A 19,271-nucleotide genomic window follows, 5' to 3' on the forward strand; every position below is an offset into this window, starting at 1 on the left:
GTTTCAATCTCAGCCTGGGAAAGCATTAAAGTTTGACAATTTCAGAGATATTTTAAGAAGTACACAATTGTTGACTATATATAAGATAAAGACAAACATACATATATGCATTTTCTATAGAGTCACAGAGTCAAGTGAGCAGGTTTCTAAAACATGCATTGCATTGTTTCAGATGGTTTTCCATTAAAATTTCAAAGGCTCGTGTTGGGAACCGTGTGGCTGAAAGTAAGTTTTCAAAGTTTCACAATGCCGAACTGGAAATAACATGAAATCATAATAACAAAAATAAAGCTTGATTTGTTATTATGGGTTTGGCATTGTGAATGGAGATTGCGGTAGAGTGAGGATTGGGGAATTTACCCTTTTCCTCACTGTAGTGTGATCTTGGAGTTGGTATATATAATTTGCAGGGGTTGTGAGAGGCAAAAGGGCTTGCCCCCTGCTAAAATGTCAAAGGACATAAGGACTTTCAAAACCAGAAGTCTGGTATGTCGAATGTTCATCATGTTTCTGACATTTGACATTAAGGCTAAATGTTGTTTTTGTTTTCGGAATTTTATTTGTTCGTTTGATCACAAATTACTTTGCCTTTGAAATTTTGATGCCAAAGCATTTCATATAGTTATATGCAAATGAATATATATTTTAATAGATAGTTATATAGATGACTGAGATTGCTTATAATACAGACCTAGAGTTTGAAGTACTTTAACTGTACACTACTATGACAAGACTTTTAAGTACAGGGGGTTAACGTAGAGGGAATAAGAAAGGTATCAGCAAGGAGGAGTTTATGGTTTGATTAGGCTATGTGATTTGAAATATGCAGGCATTTTACCATTTTGCAGGGGGGGCACTTTCATCTTAGAATGGAATTTTGGGTAAGAGAATGTGTCTTTAAGTGAAGTTGGTGGTTATTATATTGGAGTTTAGTTTGAGGGATCTGTAATGAAGGTGCAAAATAGTCTCTGTAAGGTTGTTGGTTGGGGAATATTATATTAGTCTGGAAGCTAATGGAGATAAAGTTTGGTTTTGTAGTAGTGTCCACACGAGATCCAAGAAGAGGGTCTGCCCTTTGAGAGAAAGCCATTTTGTGTTTTTTAGTGTTTTGCAATGGTGTGCTTTTGTTGAGTGTTTGTAAAACCTGCATATTTTTTTGTGTGATGAGCCTGCTTATTTGATTAGTGACTAAATGAGAGTGTGATTTTGTTTTGAGGTATATGTTCTTAAGGAAAGGCTGTATTCTAGTTGGGATAGTAAATTGAATTTCCCTATTGAAATTCTGGTGGATTTTGAGAGGAAGGGGAAGATTTCCTTAGCCCAGAAAAACAGTGGTTTTTATTTTCTTTTTTGTATTGTCTAAGTACAGGGAGAAGCTGAGAGAAGGATTTAACCAGAGTCCCAGATATTTAAATGGGCTAGTATTTTCAATGATACATTGTTGTGGTTGCTGTTTTGTAGAGTTAAGATAGGTTTGCTTAGTTCTTTGGACAAACTGACTATATCTTTATTGTTATTGATGCAGTGAATCATGTGGAGGAAGTTTGAAGTTGTTTTTTGTAAAGCTGTGAGAGATTTATTTCAGCGGCATTGTACTGTGTCATTAGCATAGAGTAAGTGTGTGGGGTGAGGAATACCCAGACTTATTTTCTTGAAATATATGTAGAAGAAGAGTGGAGCAAGAATGACCCCTTATGGAACATTTTACTAATGGAGACAGGAAAGAATTTTAACGTGGAAATGTCAATTAGGTAGATAGCTTTGGAACCAAGGCAAGGGCATCTGAGCTATTGATGGTGTAGAAATAAATTGTGATTTACTAGATCAAATGCCTTTATCAGAACAATGAAGATGGCACCTGTGAGTTGTTCTTTAGTGAACTCATAGTAGGATTCTATTAGTTAGGGCCCATAAGGCTTATGACGTGCTCCAGCCAGACCAAAATCCTATTGTTTGCTGGTGAATGGCAGTAATATTCTGATATATATTTTGAGGATTTTTGCTACAGTGGGAAGGATAGAGACTACATAGTGTGTGTGAGTATGTATGAATTTCCATACATCTGACATGGTGCTTGTGTTAGGCACAGATTGAATATATGCTTCAGGGGAATTGCGATATAATCTCTGCAGTTGTACATGAACCAGGGGAGGATGCTGTCTCATCCCGGAGGACTGCCAAATTTTAGGTTTTCAAGAACTGCTACCATGTCTTTTATTTTCATATGGCTGAAGTAAAATTGGGGAATGCAAGCGGTAGGTTCTAGAGTTGGGGGTATGCTTGTTGTGGCTGGATGGGCTTGTTGGTAGGTTGCTGAATTCTAATAGGAAATCTGAGAAGGCGAATGTTGCATTGCTTTGAGATGATGTTTTCTGAGTCTGTTTGCCTCTTTCCAGAACTGTCTGGGTGCATCAATGTGTTTTATGTCGTTTTCATAAGTTGGGTATTATGCCTCCTAATAACTTACTTTGAGGTGTTTCTATTTTAGACAAAGATTTTTCTTTGGTGTCTATTTGCATTGGCCATCCATAAATGCTATGCTTTATCCATGAGATTTAGCAAACATTTCAGTTCATTGTTTAACAAGTCATTTTTTCCTGGTTTTGTACTGTTTAGTAATTAGAGGGAAACGTGTCTTGCAGGTTTCATGGGCTATTGGTGAATAATTCTGCAGCAAGGTTGGCTTCAGTTGAATTTGGAATGATGGACCAGTTTTCGGTACTAAGGATGGATTTGAATATTTTGATTTTTATAATCTTATTTGGCTCTAAAGAGATAGGATGTTGTGGGATCCTTTGGTGAGAAATGTAGTAGAAAACTCATGAGGAGGTGAAAGCTGATAAATGGTGGATGGATCGTTGTATCAGAAGGGGTTGTCAGTAATTATGAGGTCTAGGAGGGAGTGAGTATTAGTTTTAACATTTGGATATGTGAGTTGCTGTACAAGTTGCTGTAGGTTATATTCACTGAGGAGTACTGTTTTGTCATTGTGGATTGGAGTCCACATATTAAGTGTAAAATCCCTGATAAGCAGGCTATGTATATTTGTTTTGATGCATGTGATATTTTGTAACAGAGTGAATTTGTCTGTGGGTGATGGGGGTGACAGGTAGGCTAAAATATAATGGTGTAATTAGAATTATAGTTACATTTTTTTACATTTATAAAATGGATTACTTGCCATCTGTTTGAATACTTTGTAATGCCATATTCATATTACAGATAGTCATAATTTAACCATTTCATTTTGAATTAAAGTTTTATTATCATTTAAAATTTAAATGAATGCACTACCGTTGGATGAAAAAATGAAAGTGGTGCCAAGCAATGAAAAACTTAAGCCTGAATAATGCTGACATTATCAGCTGAGTACATCATAATTATCTTCTCTTGCATTATAACCACAGATAGACACAAAATACTGCAGAAATAGTCATCAAATTGTCCAGAAAAAACAAAAAAGAAAGGCTATAAAGATTAAAGAGTACAGGAGGCACTACTTTACTGTTTAAAACTGCTCTTAACCAGTGTTTCTATGACTGGATACATGTTATTTTATTAATTTGTTTATGTTGTCTTGGAATTGCCTCTGATCAGAGTACATTTTCTAAGAATGTCTTAGCAGAAAGTTTTAAATTGAGAAAAAAAAAGTTAAAAGACGTTATTACAGTATGCAAGAATAGTTCAATAAGGCAGTGTAATAAATGTCAAAGTAAGTAGGATGACATAACCTCCTAAATACAGCACATCAAGAAGCATTTTGGCATTTCATCAAAGCAGGAATTATTTCTTCTACAAAGAAACTGTCTTGCAAAGACATTTTTTCTTGTAACCTTTGTTGTGAATATCCATAGATGAAAAAAATCTACAAAGCATGTGTGTGTAAGTCATGCTTATCCCACCTCTTCCTCCTTCTTAAGAGAAGAAAAGGGACAAATGTAAAAAATACCAAATGGATAGTACTAACAAGGACTGCTAGGTGGCTACAGACCTTAAAAAGATATTTATAAAAAAAAAATATTTATTGCTGATCTAACCCAATTAGAGCATCTAAAAGAGTACTATGGTGATCCTATTTTGATGGCTGCTTGCTTTCTTCATTAAAGCAAGGAGACAATTTTTTAGTTGAAATCCAGATCATTTATTAATGGTGATGGGTGAGTGTTTTTTGTACAGTAACATTCCATTAAGATATTGACTTTGATTACTAGAGGTGGAGCTTGAGACTGGAGGAGGACTGTGATTGGCCAGAATCTGTCTCACATTGGACTGTGTGTTCTGCTTTCACCTAATTATCATGGAATCTATGATTGGTCTGACCATGTCTTGTACTGGAGGGGGTGTCTCTCTTTAACCTAATTAGCATGGATGCCATAGTTTACTCTCTTAGCCAACCAAATATAAGCAGGTCTACCCTCTGTTTTCATACCCACAAAACTAAGTGACCACCAGAAAGATGTCTGACAAAAGTTTTAAAATTTTAGACCATAACCAAGTGTTACCAAATGACAGTGTACAGTCTGAAAGTGCTTTTGGGTGCCTTCATCAGATCCATCATTCTGAGAAAATATTTAAAAACTAGTGAATACAAAACGCTAAAAAAAGCCATCAAAATGAGTGCTGGACTGCTTTTACAGGGATAATGACACCTTCATACAATAAAATTTAAAATTAAAAATAAATTAAAGAAATTCACCTGATATATACTAAGATCATAATCGTGAATATGTCCTAGGATTGTAGTTTAAACCGTATTGTAGATGGTCATCATAGTACCTTATGTCAGTTTGGGTGAGAGTCTTGTTTTCCTTTGGTAAACGGTTTTGCTGTGGAGACCCACATATACCTTTAACAGGAAATTAGATAATTCCAAAAATCAATAGTATGCTTTGTAATTCAGTTTCCTAATTGCTAAAACACTACTAAGAGAGCAGCTGGCATTTAGCTCTGGAGTTCTGAATGCATCAAATTTAGTTTTTCAGGATAGTTCATGTTTTTCTAATAGGACATTTTATTACCCCTAAAGGCTCTATTAAAACTTTGTTCAAAACCAGAAATGTAAAACCACTGTGGTTAGGCAAAATATTAAAGTATGTAGGCAGCAGGTTTCTGAGGATTTTTGATTTAATTTCAGACAAGTGTTTCACAATGCACCTCTTTAATTCATTAATGGTCTTCCCCAGTGTCAGTAAACTTTGGCAGTAGAATAATGTTTGTAGTTAATATCCTACTGTAGAGGTAGTAGAAGATAAACAAGAAAAATAAAAAAAAAAGTTTCTTAGTGACTGACTGAAATGTAATTACATAAATTCAGAATTGACACAGTTTTCTTGGTTACTCATTAGCATATGGTACAGTAATATATATCAATTATTTCATACATGACTAATTTTGATTAAGGTATTGCTCATTTCTGAAGTGTGTTGTTAAATGCATAAGTGAATAAAACTTGAATGACAGATGAAGTAATAAGAGCACCATACATTTTAAATATTTTTTATTCACCTGTTGATGCAGCTATGTTTGGATAACAATATTTGACAGTTGATGTTTTAAAGCAGCACTGCTCTAAAATGTTTCCTTATTAATTAGATGAGCTGATGTTGTCTTCTTCATTCTTCCTCACGATGGGGTCTTGGATCTGGCCTTCGGAGACAGCTTGGCCACATATCACAGGCTTGGATCCAACTCTCAAACTCCTCCCTCATACCCATAATGTTTGCCACTTCAGCGCACCAGACGCAGATCTCATGCTCTCAACTTTATTTCATATTTTTCTCGTGAGTTAGCCTTAGGTGATCTGTAAGTCTTCCCTCCATAATGTTCTTTCAGATTGTGTGCATGTGTTGTGTGATTCCTTTCCTGCAAAAAAAAAAAAAAATTGTTGGCTACTTTTATCTTTGTTTTTAACTTAAAAACTTAAACTTTAAAACTTACCTGTATTTCTTAGTTGTTAGTTCTTTCACTTCCTTGTTTCCTTTACATTTGCTGAGTTGACAGTTGCTTGTTGGTGGGCTTTCAAGCACTGCACTTCTTGTGGGCATAAAATTCTCAACAAGGATGCCACAAGGGAGTGCATACATTGCTCTGGGGTTGACCATTTAAAAGCAGATTGCTGAGTTTGTGTTGCCTTTAATCTGCATGCATTAACTGACTGTCAAAACAAACTGATACTTAGGGGCTTTCTTCCCTCCTTGGCTCCAAAGGCTCAGACCCCTTCTTTGGCTTCTTCTTCCTCTCCATCTATCACCAAGGATGCTAAAGAGAGGTCCCTCCCTGTCTCTCCAAGGGACTCTCTTGAGGCAAATAAGCCAAATAAATCTAAAGTTCCGACTCCCTCAGACCCAAAGAAATTTCCTCCCCCTTTCAGATCCATTAGCCCCTTTGGATCCAGGGGATGTCATCACCATTTCTTCTCCACCCTTGTTGGCTCCGATGTTGGATACAGTGCCTCAGGATATGAATGCCTCGACAAGGTCTCCGGCTCTTTTACCCAGGTCAAAACATTCCTGTCCTCCCTCATTGGCTTCATCCAGATCCTCCAGAAGCTAATCCAAGGCAGATATGGGCAGGATGATGATGATATTTCTCAAGACCCAGATCCAGATGGGGGTAGTCTTTGCTCTGTCCCCTGTCAAATTCATGAGCTACCCTGGCCATACCATCAGAACTTCTTCTCCAATCCGATCTTTGGTTTTGGAGTCAAAGGATTTGGGACTGGAGTGTACACCAGGGTCACTGCAGGGGAATATTCCTTCCTCGATGCCGAGGATGCTCTTGACTAAGCCTGTTCCAGTGGTCTTGGAGCAGAATGGGTCTCAGATCTGTGGTGTTGGTGCTCAGTTTGAGGGACTGGGGTTGGCTCCATCTTTCTTAGAGCCATCCCTTCCCTAGGTGCCTCGGCACTGAGCAGTTTGGGTCTGATCCCTTATGGAGGGCATGGATTCTGCTTGTTTTTCCTCAATCCACCCCAGTAGCCCTGTCGGATCCAGGCCTTGCTCCCATTCATCCTGCTGCAAGTCTTCCTGTGATGATCTACTTCTGACACTTCTTCAGAGTACCCAGCTGAGGAAGTACCTTGGAAGATGACATGGAAAAGGAGGCATGTTGACTCCCCACTGAAGTCTTAAACTGAGGGCACTGACTTCGATGAGGGGGAAGGATCCCCCCTCCCCACCAGAAGGCATCTCCTTTTGGAACATATTAGAGATCCTAAAGCAGAAAGGCAGATGGTCAGCCCAACCTCCTTTCTCTGAGGAGTCCGTTCTTTTGGAGGCATTCAGGATGGGCCCATCTACATCTTTGATGACCCCGCCCCCGCGGATGCCCTGTTTGGCTTGGTGTCCCACTGGACATGGAAGGAACCAGACACCATCGAGCCAATATCCAAATGACCTGGTAGGTTTCTTTTACTTCCTGCAGATATGAAACATTGGAGTAACAGTCCTGTAGTCGATGCCATCGTGGTGGTGGCAGCCACTAAGAAAGAGCTGGCAGAAGAAGCTGCTAATGTCCATTCATCTAACAAGGAGTCCTGGGCATTGGACACAATTGGGAAGTGTGTCTACACCTCACCATCTTTGTGCTGAGGTTGTTGAACCACCTGGGTCATTTTGCTGGGCTTCAAAGAGATCTGATCAAGGAACGCTCATCTTCTCTCTCTGAGTCCATGCCTGCAGAGGAATTTAAGAAAGTTTCTCCCAAGCTGACCACTCTTTCATCCATCACCAACTCATCAATGAGGTTACTCTCCCACACCACAGAGGGCACCTCATGAGCAGCCAGTTTAGGACTTTCCCTAAGGAGGGCATGCCTGGATGAGGCTATGTGATTTTGCGGAGCCCTTTAGAGAGTCATTTGTGAATGCCCCTTATGATGGCTCCTCCCTTTTTAGGCTGTCCTTGAGATACACTCACCTGCAGAGAAAAGGATGGGAAGACTCTTTCTGATGCTGGAATCAAATTTTCTACCCCTCAGAGGTCCTTCTCTAGGGACCAGTGTGGAGGAAAGAAAATGTGATTTCACAAATCCTGAGGGCCTTTCCAGGACCCACACAGGGAACCCTCCTCTAGAGGCAGAGGGGGAGGGTTTGATGGTAGATGCTACCCTAGAGGCACAGGGGGTCCACAGAACCATAGCTTTATGGAATTCTTTCGTGATAAGCCCTACAAATGTTCCTGTAGTGCTGCCCAACTGTCAGTCTCTGGAGGCAGTCAGGGGCTGACTAGCTTTGCACCCAAAAGCCTGGACCTAGCTGACTCAAAGCCATTGGGTACTAAGCATAATATCCAGAGGCTATTACACCCCCCCCCAAACTCCAAGAGCCTTCCCGATGTGCCTCCCAGTCAAAGGGAGCAGGCAGCACTGGAACTCCAACAACTGTTGCTAAAGAGAGTCATCCAAGAGGTCCCAACCGAACAGTGTGTTTGGAACCTACCCCCACTTTTTGGTGCCAAAAAAGACAGGGGACCCAAGACCCACCTTAGTTCTAAGCAAATTGAATGAATACCTAAAAAAGTTGAGGTTCCAAATGATTATGGTTTAGTCCATTCTGCCACTGTTGCACAAGGACAACTGGATGTGCTTGATAGTTCTCAAGGATGTATACTATCACATCAAAAATAGGCAGGCAGTCCAAGAGATATGTGTTTTCGGCTGGGAGACCGTCATTACCAATTCAGAGTCTGCCCTTTGGGCACACCACAGCCCCATGGGTTTTCACCAAATGCATGGCAGTGGTAGTGGCTCACTTGAGGCTCAGGGAATTCCAGGTGTTTTCATACTTGGATGATTGGCTCCTGACCACTCCCATGAGGCATCGGCTAATCCAAGCCATGGATTACTTAATCCAGTTATCACTCTCTCTGAGCATCACCATAAACATGAGCAAATCCAACCTGACTCCAGTACAGAACCTGGAATTTATAGGTATGCAGCTCAACATAAGTGATCAGATAGCTTCTGTTCCTTCACACTGAGTAACCACTCTGAGAAATCAGGTACAGGAATTGTTAGCCCAACAGCCCTCCCCCCCTCGGTTGGTTTTGTAGATCCTAGGATCCATGTCAGTAGCTATTCTGTTAGTTCCACTAGCCAGATTTTTCATGCGGGCTCTCTAGTGGATGGTCCATCCTCTCTTAGCCACTGTCCCTTCACATCAGGTTGATTCCCATTTGCAAACATCACCTCAGCTGGTGGATACAGTTGGACAACCTCATTCTAGGCAGACCATTCTTGAACAACCCTCCCTCCCACATAGTCACAGTGAACAGCGATGCTTCCCAGTTCAGGTGGGAGTGGGGGGCATTACAATGGGAAGATGGTCCAAAGCAGATGGTCCCTACCGAGACCAAGTTGCATATCAGTGTCCTAGAGATGAGCAGTCCTCCTAACATTGCAAGCCTTCCATGATGTTCTTCCTTTGGGGACTACTGCAGTATACACAAACAGCATGTCTGGTACATCAACAAACAAGGAGGAACCCATTCTTATCCCCTTGTGCAGGGAGGCCATGAGGGTGTGGGAGTGGGCAATATCTACAGACCCCCTTCTAGTTGCAATGCATATCTCAGGGAAAACCAATAGTTTAGTGGACCGACTCAGCAGATCGCTCCTGGTTCTGTATGAGTGGTCCCTCAGTGAATCAGTGGTGGACATGATCTTCAACTATTGTGGTCAACCTTGCTATGAGCGCTTTGTCTCTCCCCTCCACAACAAATGCAGCAAGTTCTTCACTCTGATCCATCCTCTGGAGGAATCCCCGAGGGATGCTATAGCCCACAATTGGCCCCAGCTCTCCTGTATGCTTACCTTCCTCTTTTGCTCATCCAAAAATTTCTTCAGGTTGAAGAGCTCAGTCATCCTCATTGCCCCCTTCTGGCCTCATCAGGTGTGGTTCCCCTTCTTTTGGTCTAATCTGAAATATCCTCCTTTGATACTGGAGCCAAGTCAGGACCTCCTTTCTCATCCATCAGGGATGCAGCATCCAAATCTTCAGGCCCTCAAATTCACCACTTGGTTTCTCCACTTCCAACCCTAGTGAGACCATCCAGGCTTAAGTCCCTGGTCTGAAAAATTCTTCTAGCTTCACAAAAGGCTTCCACCAAGAAAGTCTACACCAGTAAGTGGAAGAGATTTGTTATTTGGGCCACGAGCAGAAACATTGATCTTTTTCTGCACCAGTTTTAGATGTTTTGTTATTTCTCAGTACCCATTTTGAGGAAGGTGCTAGCTTCTTTACTATCAAACTCCAGTTGGCTGCTATTTCTAGTTTTCATGCTGCAAGTCATTCCCATTCTCTACTAACTTTTGGGCTATTCAAATCTTTCATGAAAGGTGTTTAATATTAAGGCATCCAATAAAGGACCAATCTCCTCCTTGAGATCTCACGCTTGTGCTGCAGGCTTTGACCTAGGGACCCGTCGACCTAGCAGCAAGTTGGAACACAAAGTTTCTGTCACAGAAGACAGTCCATTTGGCGGCTGTAACTTCCATGCTAAGAGGATTTCTGAACTTACAAGCCTTATCCTCCAAGCTTCCTTGCATACCTTTTCATAAAGACAGTGTATCCTTATGCACCAGTCCTTCCTTTATGCCCAAAGAAGCTACCAAGAACAATATAAATCAATCCATCCAATTACCAGTGTTCTTTCCAAATTTCTCTATTAAAGGGGGGTATGTTCTCCATCTTCTAGATGTTCATAGACAACTCCGTTTTTACCTGCACAGGACCAGCAACACAAGAAGTTTGATCAGCTCTTTGTAGCCTTCTCATCTAATAGACTTGAACAAGCGGTGTCTAAAATTACCTTGGCAAAATGGATATCTGGCTGCATTTTGTACATTTACTCATCCAAAGGATTGGAATTACCTAGACCTCCCAGGGTATATTCCACCAGAGCTAAAGCTATTTCTACTGCTTTCTATTCTAGAACTTTCATTGATAATATTTGTGCAGCAGCAACATGGTCTAACAGTCACACCTTTGTATCACAGTACAATTTGGATATCTTATTCAGGAGCAGGGCCTCCTTTGGTTCGATGGTGCTCCAACATATCCTTCCATGAGAGCCACCCAGGATCTACATATCTGTGGACTCTGACCTTGTCATGAGAAGGAATGAAGAAGACATCAGATTAAAAGTTTGTGTCCTACTATAACTTGGTATCTGTGTTGTCTTCTTCCATTCCCTCCTCACTTTCCCAACCAACCATCCCTCTGCCACTTTTCTTCTAGAGGAACCTGGATTATGAAGGGACTTCTCTGTCCCATGTCTAAGCCACTTCTGTCATTCCTTGCTGTATCGTGATGAATGTATGAAATCAGGAAACTTGATCTGAGGTATTTGGGTGGATGCATGGCAGAATGGGTGAGAGGGAGGAGCTTCAGAGTCCTATCCAAAGGTCAGATTCAAGACTCCATCATGAGGAGGAATGAAGGAAGATAACACAGATGCCAAGTTATGATAAGACATAAACTTTTATTTTGGGCTACACAGTTCATTTATTTGTCTGGTGTTATGATTTCTTAACTCAGAACTTTTAATACTGTTTATAGCATAGTACAACATACAATAAAGGATTTTTTATCTAATCGTCTATGGTAGGCTCCTGTTAGCCACCTTTTCTCTATACACTGCCTGCATATTTAATCTTTATTCTCATATGTTAGTAATATAATAGCTTAATAGGGTTGCCACCTTTTGTTGTGGCTGAAATTGGACCAAGGCAACACTCCTCACATCTCCCTGTCCACTTTATTTTATGTTTTTTTAACACCTTTTTGTTGTCATAGGTACATCAGGGGACAAGGAATGTCTTCTTTTCCTGGTTTGTGATGCTTTTTTAAGGAAAAGCAGAGTGCATCTGCCAGTTTAACACACTGATAGTCTGTTTTTGGAAACAAAATGCCAAAGCTTGTACAGTGTTTTTTGAACTACCGGACAATTGGTTAGATTTTCAGATAGTCCAGATGGCAATGTAGTTGAACACAAAACCACTTCTACTATAACAGGTTTCATGTCTAGGCTGGTCTTAGGTAAATTAGGAACATCGGTGGAACGGCTCCATGGTTTCTTCCATATTGCTACTTCCCTGTCTATTTGGGCCTGCTCACACTCTAGATTACTTCCCCCCTTTTGCTCACAGTTTGTATTACTCTTCAGTTCTTCTTCTTGCAGTTATTCGTTCATTCATTCATTTGTTCAGCATGTTATGCTCAAGGAAGATTGCATTATAATAACTACAGCATTAAGCCATGGGGTTTTAGAAGCTCTGATGTACATTTCAGTTTTTTTGAACAACTTTTTTCATCCAGTGATTGCTTGAAGAAAATATTATGATTTGTTAAATCAGGAATAAACAAAATGGATTGGACTTGCCAATAAAGTAATAAAGAAAAAATATAGATTATTAATAAAGGTGTATAATGCATTCTTGGTCAAAATGAGTATTTACAGTTTTATTTTGATATTAATTTTCTTGTTATTTAGCTGTATTTAATTTATTTATTGATTAAAAATCACTGTTGCTTATCTGAGACTATATCACACACTTTATAAATATGATAATGTTTTATGTCTTGGTATTAGATTTATGATTATAGTTATTTACTGAAATTAAAAGGTGCTATTTATGTATTAATTTATAACTTTTTATAATTACACTATGCATTCAAACTGGACACATCACTTTGGTTTATTATTTAAATATTAGTAGTGTGATCAATTCACTTTTGTACTGAAGAAGCCTTTTGGGTGAAACCAGTTTTTCTGTTGTCCAGTTGTAGAACATGTTTATTTTGGAATAAAGAAGTTGTCCTGTTTATTTCTGCTGCATTTCTATCTCTTTGAGTCACCCCATGATGAAAAGGAGTAGATCTGCATTTTACTTTAATAAACTCCCCACTAATCATATCAACTTATGAAATAAAGAATGATCAAATTTATTTGACACCAGTAAAAATCTAGTTCTCAAGCACCACTCAGGGGAAACATAAAAACAGTCTTGAAATTTCTGGACCTCATTTTTTAAAATGAATATAAAACAGATGTGCAAAAGTTTATCTCAATTGTATCTCATTTTATGTTCACTGGCTGCAAACATTAAATCTGTTTACATTTGTCTGGATCCCACCTCTACAGCTAGCTTGAAATCATATCTTGCATCTGTTGTGACACGACATTGTAATCCTTCTCAAAATCATGAAAATTATTATGGCACAGAGGTTTTATCCTCTCTGCTGAATATTTTCCACCAGTAACAACTCTAAAGCTAATACTCAGATTATACAAACTGTATTTTAAATAGTACACTGCTCTGTAAATAATAAATCTTTGTAATGTTTTCAATATACAAAACTACAAGATTTATTCTAGCATCTCAGTATTCAATATTTTAATCAAACCCCCAAGCTATTAAGGATGTGAACCATCTACATTCTTGGAAGAGTAACTTTGCATCTGTAAACAATGAATCACACATCCTGGATCATTTAAACTCCTATTCTTGTACCCTGTTCAGAATATTTTCATTAAATTGTATCATTTGCTATTATACAAGTCATTAAGTAACACACAAATAATTCATAAGAAGCATAGGACCCATCCAACTGAACACAATGCAGCAAAACATAATTTTGTGAATACACACTTTATTCCCAATCTGAAGAATATCCAAGTATAAATTTGTGCATTGAACTGCATTATACTAAAATCCTTGTTGTTGGTAGATAGGATTGTTTAATTGTTCTGCATTGAATTTTATCTTTTGCGGATAGTACCAAAAGGGGAACAATAACAGTCTTGGATACCACTGTAGAATTTGTTTATTTGGCAGTAACATTGTTGGCTTCATTGATTTGCTTGCCTATTAGGTAGGTTTTAACTTTGCAGTAGGTTACTGTAGCCATTCACCACAATAGGAAACCTTTTGTGTGTGTGTGACATTATCAAGGCAGCTGTAGCACACACAAATATGTTGTTGGCTGCATAGAGTTGTTTTTGGCTACTCTGAAAGCTGTTTAAGATGCTAAGGCAGCTAATAAACACTTTTTTAACTATGGAATGACTCTACAACATTACTTCTGTGTGATACAGTATAGCAATTGTTGTTTTATTGCTCTGCTCATATTGGTTGTCATATTTTGGTATTCTATGTGCATCAGTTTTTACATATAGTATGAAATAGAAATAGTTCCCAGGATATATATTACAGTGAGCTCATCTGAATTATTTTCTGCAGTGTTTTGCAGAGTGTTGTGTATGGTTCAAAAATGTAGATATATGTACACCAATCTTAGCTGATGGTAGAAATTATGTTTGCAAAACTAAAAATTAACTTTAGAAAAAGTGTTGCTATAATCTGTTGCTACATACCACCAGGCAACAACGTACCCACTCTGGAGACCTCTGAGTTCCTCCAACATGAAATCATTCAGTCATGTTAGGGAACTTCAACACTGACTGGTTAACTTGTAACTCCAGTTCTTCCACCAACTTCACCAACCTCCATGGATTTTCCCAGCTCATCCAGTCTCCCACTAGAATTGAAAAATCAACCAAGAGACCGTCAATACATGACTGGATTCTGACAAACAGACCAACTCTTATCTGTCAGTCAGGCTGCCTCCCTGACAGACTGAGTTACCATTTACCCACATTGTAATAAGACATTGCACATATCAGGAAAAGCCCACCAATTACCAAACAATCAGAAAAAAAAAAACTTCAGTCCAACTAGCTTTGTTAATACTCTCAAAGCCAGTAAACTGGACTCATCGCAAGTACCTTAAACTAGATGAAGCTGTTCAATACTTCACTCTACCTTCTTAGATGTTCTAAACTCCCAGGCCCCACTGCTGAACCATCAGAATCAAATACAACTATGCCCCCTGGATGAGCAAAGGCATTAGATTTCTGCTGAAATCCAGTGATAAAGCCTGGACCCTTTGGCACAAAACAGGATCACTTACAAAGAGGCATTTATTGAACTCTGTAACAAAACAAAGAAATGTGTCAAAACAGACAAAACTAGCTACTACCACAATACGCAAACCAGATACCAAAACAATCCCCCTCAAATTTTTGTCAGCAATCAACATTCTCCAATCTGGAAAATTCAGGTAACCCCCCCCCCCCCCCAACCATAACAGATAACCTCACTTAATGTTTCCACTGATTTCAACAAATTCTTCACTAAATCCATTCTTGTACTTGCTAACTCAAAGCTGTCCATTCTCCAACCTATCACCTGACTTCCACATTAAAAGCAATGTGTTTACCTTCTAGCCTGTCCCTACTGATTAAATTAAAAAACTCCTTAAGAAACTAAAACCTACCACTTTAGCCACTGACAAACTGCCAGCTGAATTTTTGAAAATAACTGCTGATGCCATTGCATACCCAGTATCCATTCTCCTCAACCATTCGATACCAGAAAGCCTAGTCCCAGAGATCTGGAAAGTGTCTCTTATTATTCAACTCCACAAAGGGGGTAACTCAGAAGAGTTAACCAACTATCAGCCTACAGCAATACTCTCATCTCTGTCCAAAACACTGGAGAGGTGTGTACACACAGCAATTATGGATTACCTTAACACCCACAACCTTCTCACTAATACTCAACATGGCTTCAGACCCTACCACAGCACCACAACAGCCCTTGTGCCATTCACTCATACAGTGAAGAACCACAGAAACAATACCAACTTTGTCTCCGCTATCTTCCTTGACCTCTCTAAGGCATTTGATATGGTTAACCACAAAGAACTCATTAAATCCCTCTCAGAACTGAATCTTAGCAACCTACTATTACCTGGTTTCAAAGTTATTTAACAAACAGACAGCAAGCAGTGCAGTGGAGGCAAGAACTCTCTCCTCCTTATTACCATTTACACTGGGCATTCCCCAAAGCTCCATTCTTGGTCCTTTACTTGTCTTCAATAACAACTTCCACACCTCTACTCTACATGCTTCATTCATCCAATACACTGATGACTCAGCACTAGTCTGTTCCTCTCCTTCACTTCAAGAACTGCAACTGAAAACATAGGCCTCTTTCCTTTCTGTAGGAGAATGGCTTACCAACTCTCAATTAGTACTAAACCTTAATAAAACCAAATTTTTAATATTCCAGCTGACTAACCTCACCACTCTTACATCTACATTCACTATCACATCTAACAATAAAGCTACCATCTCTCCTGTCACTCGCATCAAACTTCTTGGAATTGAGATAGACTGCAACTTGAAATTTGACACTCGCATTTCACTCACCATTAAGAAAGTACACAAAAAACTAGGGGACTATATAGAAATAGACAATTCCTCACAAACAGCACCAGGGCAAAGATAGCACAAACACATCTCCTGTCCACACTTCTATACGAGTCCCCTATCCTCACCAAGCTTAGAAAATCAGATATAACCAAACTTTGATGCCTGCTGCAGCAAAATTGCTGTTTGCCTCCAATAGCTCACATCTCGTGCACCACTGCTCAGTCCTAAAAAAATCAACTCACTTGAACTTCTCCATCTTCTCCTCCACAACCAGATTATACTAACCCGAGAAAACCCCAGGATTTCAAAACCTAATATATCCTTACACCAGTACAAGGGTCCTTCGCTCCAATAACAAACCTCTCCTTTAAGTCACTAAAGCCATCAACTTTGCCAAGCTTCCCTCTATTCTAATTTTATAGTTAAAAAGTGGAACACAGTTTAAAAAAAATCTCTAAAAACACACCTGCAAGCAGGGGCGGCTCGTGGCATCAGACTGCTGGACTGCAGCCCCCTCAACAAAAAAAAGTACTTTTTTGTTTATTTTTTTATTTTTATTTTTTTTTTACTGTTTCACAGTCACAGTTCAGACTACTCCGACTCCGCAAGTCCTGCGACTCGTCTTTCAAGTTCCTGCCTTGGCGAGTACGTGCATGCGCACTTTGATCACCTCGGGTTGTGGCGGTTTCAAATAAAGATTTTTTTTCTGTTTGTTTCTGCTGCAGCCCGGTGAGCAAATGAAGGCATCAGTGTGATGCCCAGCAGTCTATGTGGTTTGGAACTGCATAGAATTGGAAGGGGTTCAGACTGCGACGTCCGCAGGCACGTACATGACGTGCTTGGGCTAAATGGCTGCTGATTGGTTGTCGCTCTCTTCCTGCACATTATGTGCTGGGAAAAGAGCGAGAATCAAACAGTTGCAGCCAGTTTGGTTTGTGGGAACTTGTGGACTGATTCAAATCGTTTCTTGAATCGTGACAGTCACAGTCAAGTGAAAGATTTCTGGATTTGGATTTTTATTTATTTTTTGTCGGCCTAAATATATTTTTGTCAGCTAATTAATAGCTGTGCTGGGTGTTAGCAGCTGAAGAAGAAGAACTGAAGAAGTTAGAAGAACTAGAGTACAGAGACTCAAGTTTTCTTCTTGGTGGTATGTGCTGTAGTATTTTTTATTGTCCCAGCCAACTGCATCTTTTTTAATTGTCATAATGAATGAATGAATCTGAAGGTAAAAAGAAACCAGTATTTCTGTTTATTAGTAATTACAGATTTTTTGAGAGAAAGTTGCATTCACTTATTTAATTTTAGGAATTTCTTTCTCTCCATTTTGTTTTTGTTTTTTTTTTAATATTAGCCATTAAAGAAATTCTTTATACTTGTTGAGTAGTGAGTTCTCAGTCAGTTCTCTCTGTACCTGCTGCAGTTTGCCATGGCAGTGGTACATAAAGTACTTGTGTGTGTGTGTGTGTGTGTGTGTGTGTGTGTGTGTGTGTGTGTGTGTGTGTGTGTGTGTGTGTGTGTCTGTGTTGAATATGGCTGCTGCATTCTTAGTGGACCATGTTTTTTTCTACTAGTTTCTTTTACATAGCACAAATCAATATGCTATTGTGACTGATGTAAAAACATTCATTCATTCATAGCATTCAGAAAATCTTTAAAAGCACACCTGTAAAAGAAGGCAGAGTGTAACTGCTTTTAAGACTCTGGCTGATTGTCTGGCATCAAATGTTGTTTCAGCCGGAAAAGAAAACACATGTAATATTCTGGACAACTTGAAATCCTCATGTATAACTCTTTTAACTCAGACAGCTTATATTGTAAATACCAACTTTCCTGTTTGCATAATGGTGCTGGAAATGTTCTAGTTATTAATGAGCAAGCTATAATTACACAGCTATTACTTGTATTTGCAGCCAGGATGTGAGTGAACAAGATCAGTAAACCATCTCACCCACCCAGTTAAGAAAAGGAAATTAAATAAGTAAATAAATGTATTCTGACTGGGAATTAAGGAGATGCCCAGATAAGATTCATGATTATACATGCAAAGTTATGGCAATTGACATATATTTAAGCAACAGCATGCATAAGGTTACAACAGAAGCATGTCAAGAGTTCAACAATTAGTTAACTGCACTATGCAATACATATACATTAAAGTGAAGGCTTTGTAAAAGTAATACAAAGAAAGTTTTGGAGGTAGCACTAGTAAATGTACATTAAAGTAAAACATTTATACAAAATTAATACAAAGACAATTTTGGTGGTTGCACTGTTCAATACACACTTTAATTTTTATAGAAATACAGTATTGGAGGTAGTGAGGCACTCAAGTAGTGAGATATCTATCTAGATATATATTTACATATAAATATACAAATAAAGGCAGGTTGATATATTGTGTAATGCAAAGAAGGTCCTTGGATAAGGATAAAGAAGAAGAGAATTACTGTGAGATGAGACAGAGATTAAGTTCTGTGGGTGATGAGTTAGTGAGGAATATTTAGCAGAAGATATGCAGGGGGAGATATATGGTGACCAGACAGGTATGTCCTTGAGATAAGAAGTAGCTGAGCATCTTGAGAAAGTCAGTGATATATTAGGGGAGAATTCTGATGACCTGTAGTTTAAAAGAAGTGAGTCTGTACAAGAGATATGTCCTGTTCTCACTGCTTCCATCATTTGCAATGACCACATTATGGTTAAAGGTGAGCACCACTGCTACTAAGTGTAGCTCTTTCCCAAACTGGGCCTCTACCTCCTAAAGAGCAACTGGGTACATTCTCTTTTCTCAATATATAAATATTAATTTTACTGTCTTTCCTGAATGGACTTTTTTTTTTCTAGAAATGTATCCAGCTTCTACAAGAGCGATCACACTCCAAGAGCCAAGCAAATCTTGTAACTCTTGCCCCACTAGCTTAACAACACATTTCATTAATTTTGTGTGGCATAATAACAGAAGGCCAGCCTGGACACATTCCATATCCTGCT

At 39.1% G+C, this 19,271-nt stretch overlaps 1 protein-coding gene and 1 long non-coding RNA gene across 3 annotated transcripts in view; one reads left to right on the forward strand and one right to left on the reverse strand.

The window, feature by feature from the left end:
- LOC122816916 (protein FAM13A-like) overlaps positions 1-19,271 on the forward strand; it is a 1,835,067-nt gene that overhangs the window by 327,814 nt on the left and 1,487,982 nt on the right. The gene's annotated exons all lie outside the window — the stretch shown is intronic.
- The window catches only part of LOC122816917, a 752,891-nt gene continuing 739,128 nt past the window's right edge, over positions 5,509-19,271 (reverse strand). The window contains exon 4 of the long non-coding RNA XR_006367121.1: positions 5,509-5,862. This is a non-coding gene — a long non-coding RNA (uncharacterized LOC122816917). The remainder of the gene's footprint in view (positions 5,863-19,271) is intronic.

The sequence above is a fragment of the Protopterus annectens genome, chromosome 12.part0 (assembly GCF_019279795.1).
Source record: "Protopterus annectens isolate FY-2018-M chromosome 12.part0, PAN1.0, whole genome shotgun sequence".
Lineage (NCBI taxonomy): Eukaryota > Metazoa > Chordata > Ceratodontiformes > Protopteridae > Protopterus > Protopterus annectens.